We start from the raw sequence: 5681 nt of genomic DNA on the forward strand, positions 1-5681 counted from the left end.
TGTGGCACGCAAATCTGCGTGAGTTCTCCATGAACATCCCCTCTTTGCATTGCGAGAGAGTCGTTAAGACTCAGCATTTCCTTTCATCGAGTCGAGGCCAATGCGCGGATTCCAATTTCAGGGAGATCGAAGAAATTCGAAGAGGGCTGTCTAGAAGACTTTTCCCTTATTTTATTCTGTGTTTTGTTTTGTAATGGGCATAAGCCCTTATCGCTTTCTTTTTCGCATTTTATTTTATATGTTTAGACTAGGACAGGTACAAAATGGGTCAAAAACCCAAAAGCAGGTGGGTCCGAGTTTCGGCCAAGGCGAACAGCATCCGAAACTTGGACCCGAATCTCTCTCTCTCTCTCTCCATCTCTCTTTATTAGTTTACTTTTTCGTGTTTGTTTTGAATGACGTTAGTTTAGGATTAGAAAACTCCAAACCCCACCAAACGCCTTTCGCTTTATCAAACTCGAAACTAAAATTTGAAACTTTAAAGATGTTCGAATTTGAAAGTCGCTTAGAATTAAAGTTTTAAAGGTTCAACTTCAAACGGAATCTTAAAACAACGATATCTTGCGAGCTCGTTATATTTGAGAAATTTAACTTTAAAATTGCAATGTTTAAAATAGTCAAATAAGTTAATCGCCGGAAAATCGTATTAACGGAGTGTCTTAGGTGCCTTAAACACCTTCCTAAGACACTAATAGGAATCCCGAACCCCTTAAAAAATGTTTTCAAAACAATTTTTCTGTTTAAGTTGTTTGGAAACGAGTTTTCTTGATTTTTCTTAAAAAATTAAGTGGCGACTCCTAAAAGTCGGAAAACCTTAAAATAAAATAAACTCCTTTTCGAAATCAAATTTTTCGATAAAACAGAAATGGCGACTCCGCTGGGGACGGAGGATTCTAACCCTAAGATTAACTCTATTTGACTAACTTGTTTAAATTGTTTAAATTTCTTTAGTTATAGAAATTGCGTCTCATGGCATGAATTCCGCCAAACGGCAAATAGTTGCATTAGGAAACGGAAGTTACGCGGCTTACCGCGGCTTCTCTCAGAAATACCCCAAGAATTCGTTTGGGAGTATCGAATAAATAGTCGGAATGCGGTCATCCGACGTTATTCGGTAGCTCCACCCCGATGTTTGTCTGATTCGGGTAACCGTCTATTTGAAAACAATTCTAGAAAAGCCTAAGATAGAGCGAAACCAAAACCAAAATTAGGCATCAGCCTTGGACAACTTAATACCCAAGGCGTATTAAGTCCATTTTAGTAGAAAAACCGCCAAAATTGCGTCTAAGGTCTTCGACCTCACGACGCATCATATTGTTTGACATTCGATATACATGTGTATTTAAATGCTTATGTGTTATGTTGCTTTGATGAGGATATTGTAAACCCATTCCTAGCCAGAAATTCCAAAATATACGGAAGCCACTATAACAAATGTCCGACCAAAATATCCAAGTCTCAAGTTTCTCACAAAAAAAAAAAAAACCATCTCCCGTACCACAAATCCTAAATATCCCCCCTATCGACTCAGACCTGAACTACGTAGGCAACCTCTGTGTTCCGAAGATACGTAGATGAGATTAGCGGGCATCGAAAAACAACTACAAAAAGACCATAGCTCAACATGATTCAGCCTTTCCGAGATAGCGTCGTTAAACAAACAAATTCCTGTTTGTTCAAAATATAATCCCGTCCTCACTCGTGGGTTAAAATATCCTCAAACGAAGCGACTTATGTGTTTATCTGTTTTCTGTGCGATATTATGTATTTTATACTCCGGATATGCACTAACAAATTTGCCTTTGAGTTGTTTCACCTCTCAGGTACCTTTAACTGATCTGTGTCGATAAAAGCTGGCAAGTCACCCCTACTTCACCAGATCAAAAGGTCCCACAGATTCCTTCCTCGGACCAAACGCAAATACAGGTATGGGAGACAACAATGAAGAAGTCAGCCTTACAGATGTCGTGGTGGCTCAACCCACCGCGGCAGAGCAGAATGAGCTTATAACGCAGCTGATGCAGCAAATAGCTGACATGAGGGTCGAAATGCAACGAAGGCAGGACACGCCTCCGCCCGGGTTCGGCCCTAACTTTCTCGACACGAGACCTCCGACATACTTCCCCTCGTCCAACTCGGATCCTGCTCAGCACCGGCCATCGACACCCGTGCACAACCCGTCTGGGGTAGATATGACAACCCAAAATCCCCAATACGTGTCAGTCTCCTATCAAACTCCCTCACCACTCCCAAACAATCCTCCACAAATACCACCACATCCCCAAAACAGTCAAACAGCCCCACTACCCCAAAATCAGACCCAAAATCCCACTGCCTTCAATTCCCAAACACCGCATCCCCACTTGACCCGAAATACCAATCCCCAAAATTATCCGCAAAATTATCAAACCGCACAGAATGTCCCAAGCCCTTCAATAGCTCCACCCCTCCCCAAAAGAACCACATTCCAAGTCCCCGTCCCGGCCGAGCATGAGGTGCACGGCTCCGAGTTGGACCATTATGAGGAGCAAGAAAGAGAGTGGAGGGCGAGGGAAGAAGCGAAGGTAGACATAAAGGAGGAGATCAAAAGGGCAATGAAAGAATTGCAATGCACTCCTGACGTCGCCGGGTTAAGCTACGCAGAACTATGCATCCACCCAGACTTGAACCTGCCTGAAGGGTTCAAGATCCCGAAGTTTGATACCTTCGGAGGGGTGGGCAACCCCATGGCACACCTAAGAGCGTACTGCGACCAACTCGTGGGAGTTGGCAAAGATGAAGCGTTGCTGATGAGGTTGTTCAGCCGGAGCCTGTGCGGTGAGGCCCTGGAATGGTTCACATCACATGAGACTCGACAATGGCCCAGTTGGAGCGCACTGGCTAAGGATTTCATCGACAGATTCGCATACAACGTCGAGATAGTCCCTGATCGCTACTCCTTGGAGAAGATGAAGCAGAAGCCCACAGAAAGCTATCGAGAGTTCGCGTACAGATGGAGGAAAGAGGCAGCGAGGGTGAGGCCTCCGATAACGGAGAAAGAGATTGTAGAGGTGTTCATACGGGTGCAAGAGCCCGAGTATTATGACAGAGTCATCTTATTAATCGGCGCCAAGTTCGCCGAGATAGTCAAAGTAGGTGAGACTATCGAAGATGGCCTGAAGTCGGGAAAGATAGCCCGAGTGTCTGCATCGCCTGGGTCTTCCGGACTGGTAAGGAAGAAAAGAGAGGAGGTTAACGCTATCTCACACGGGGGAAGAAAGGCCCCCAGAAACTTACCACGTCCCCAAGGCCGCTCCAACCCTCCATCAAAGCCTCATCAAGCCCACCGTCCACAATCAAATCATTCCGGCCATTACAATGTTGCCCCCACTTATCCAGATGCCCATATTTTGTCGTATCAGGATCCACCCCAAATTCCCCAAAATTTTCCTTCCGTATATCCAAACTACCCCCAAGCTTATCAAGTCCCTCCCCATTACCAGAACGTTGCTCCCAGCTGCGCTAGTGTACAGCCAAGCTATCGAGCACCGTCCCCCGCATATCAAATACAAACCCCAGCATATCAAAGCCCCCATCCAAATTACCAAGCCCCAATGCCAAACTATCAAACAAATCCCTACCCCAGAACCCAAGCTCCACGCCCAAATGCCCGCAGTTACCAACAAGTCCCCCCTCCTCACCAGAGCGGGTATGATCCCCCTCGCCCCAGGTTTGAGAAGAAGCCCTCCAGAAGCTTCACCGTGTTGGCTGAAAGCAGAACCAAGTTGTTCAAAAGATTGTCCGCGGCCGGATACATCCACCCTGTAGGGCCCAAGCCCGTGGATGTCAACTCCAGATTCTACAGACCGGATCAGAGATGTGCTTATCATTCCAACAGTGTTGGACATGATACTGAAGACTGCATCAACCTCAAGCACAAGATCCAGGATCTGATTGACCAGGAAGTGGTCTCCCTTCAGCCTGCGGCGCCGAACGTCAACACGAATCCGTTGCCGAATCATGGGGGTGGAAACACCAACATGATAGAAACAGATGAAGATAGCGGGGAAGGAATCTGTGGCCTTTTCAAGGAGATCAATTCCATCATCGAGGAGGAGGCTGAGCCAGCTGGCATTCGTGATGCGGAACCAGGAGAGATGCTGCAGAATTGGACTTCCACGCCAATCCTGATATCCCGGACTCTTTGGTAGAAAGGAATTGTTTTATGCATATTAAAATCGGTGGTCGTCCCGAAGAGGCCTGAGACCCACCATTTATGCATTTTCTTAATTGCTTGAATTTTGAATTTTCGTCGTGATGTTTAAAAAGGGCGACACGGCCCTGTGCCATGACCCAAGTTTGCATGTTTGATTCAAATGAAAGCCTCCTTATTTTGACTTTGTTTAATTAATTGTTATATTTTACCTTCCTAATTTTGTCTGTTTATGATTTCAGTAACGTAAGTTACAAACCTGTCAATGTCATGTCATGTCATGAGCTAAATGAGCAAAATGAGGCAAATGACGACGAGGTTGACGACTACGTCGAAGAAAGTAGGGAACCGGACTATTTGGCAGAAGAATTTCGACAGTTCGAGGATCAGCGTAAACCGAATCTGGAGGAGACAGAAATGGTGAATTTGGGAGATTCAGAATGTGTCAAAGAAGTTAAGATTAGCACTACCTGAATGGAACTCAGAAAGAGAACCTGATTCATTTGCTTGCCGACTACAGTGATGTGTTTGTTTGGGAAGTCAGTGACATGCAGGGGTTGAGTACTGATGTTGTATCTCATAAGCTACCTATCAACCCAGGGTTCGAACCGGTGAAACAAAAGACTCGGAAATTCAAACCTGAATTGAGTCTGAAAATTAAGGAAGAAATCACCAAGCAAATAGAGTCTCGATTGGTGGAGGTAACGCAATATCCAACCTGGTTGGCCAATGTCGTTTCGGTCGCCAAGAAAGATGGAAAAATCAGGATTTGTGTTGATTACAGAGATCTAAACAAAGCTAGTCCAAAGGATAATTTTTCGTTGCCGAATATCCATATTTTGTTTGACAACTGTGCCAAACATGAGATGCAGTCATTTGTGGATTGTTACGCAGGGTATCACCAAATTCTGATGGATGAAGAGGACGCAGAAAAAACGGCATTCATCACACCTTGGGGTGTGTATCATTACAGGGTAATGCCGTTCGGCCTGAAGAACGCCGGTGCTACTTACATGAGAGCCATGACGACTATTTTCCACGACATGATTCACAAAGAGATTGAGGTGTACGTGGACGACGTCATAATCAAATCCCGCGAGAGTTCGGATCATTTGACACACCTGAGAAAATTCTTTGAACGTTTGCGTCGGTACAACTTGAAGCTAAATCCCGCCAAATGTGCTTTTGGAGTCCCAGCTGGGAAGTTGTTGGGGTTTATAGTCAGCAGAAGAGGTATTGAGCTCGACCCTTCCAAGATCAAAGCAATTCAAGAGTTGCCTCCGCCGAAAACGAGAAAAGAGGTGATGAGTTTCTTGGGGAGGCTGAACTATATCAGCCGGTTTATAGCACAATCAACAGTGGTGTGTGAGCCTATTTTTAAGTTGCTGAAGAAAGACGCCCCGACTAAATGGACTGAGGAGTGCCAGACCGCTTTCGACGCTATCAAGAGCTATTTGTCTAACCCACCAGTATTGGTTCCTCCGCGAGA

This window comes from Solanum pennellii, chromosome 9 (genome assembly GCF_001406875.1).
Source record: "Solanum pennellii chromosome 9, SPENNV200".
Taxonomy (NCBI): domain Eukaryota; kingdom Viridiplantae; phylum Streptophyta; class Magnoliopsida; order Solanales; family Solanaceae; genus Solanum; species Solanum pennellii.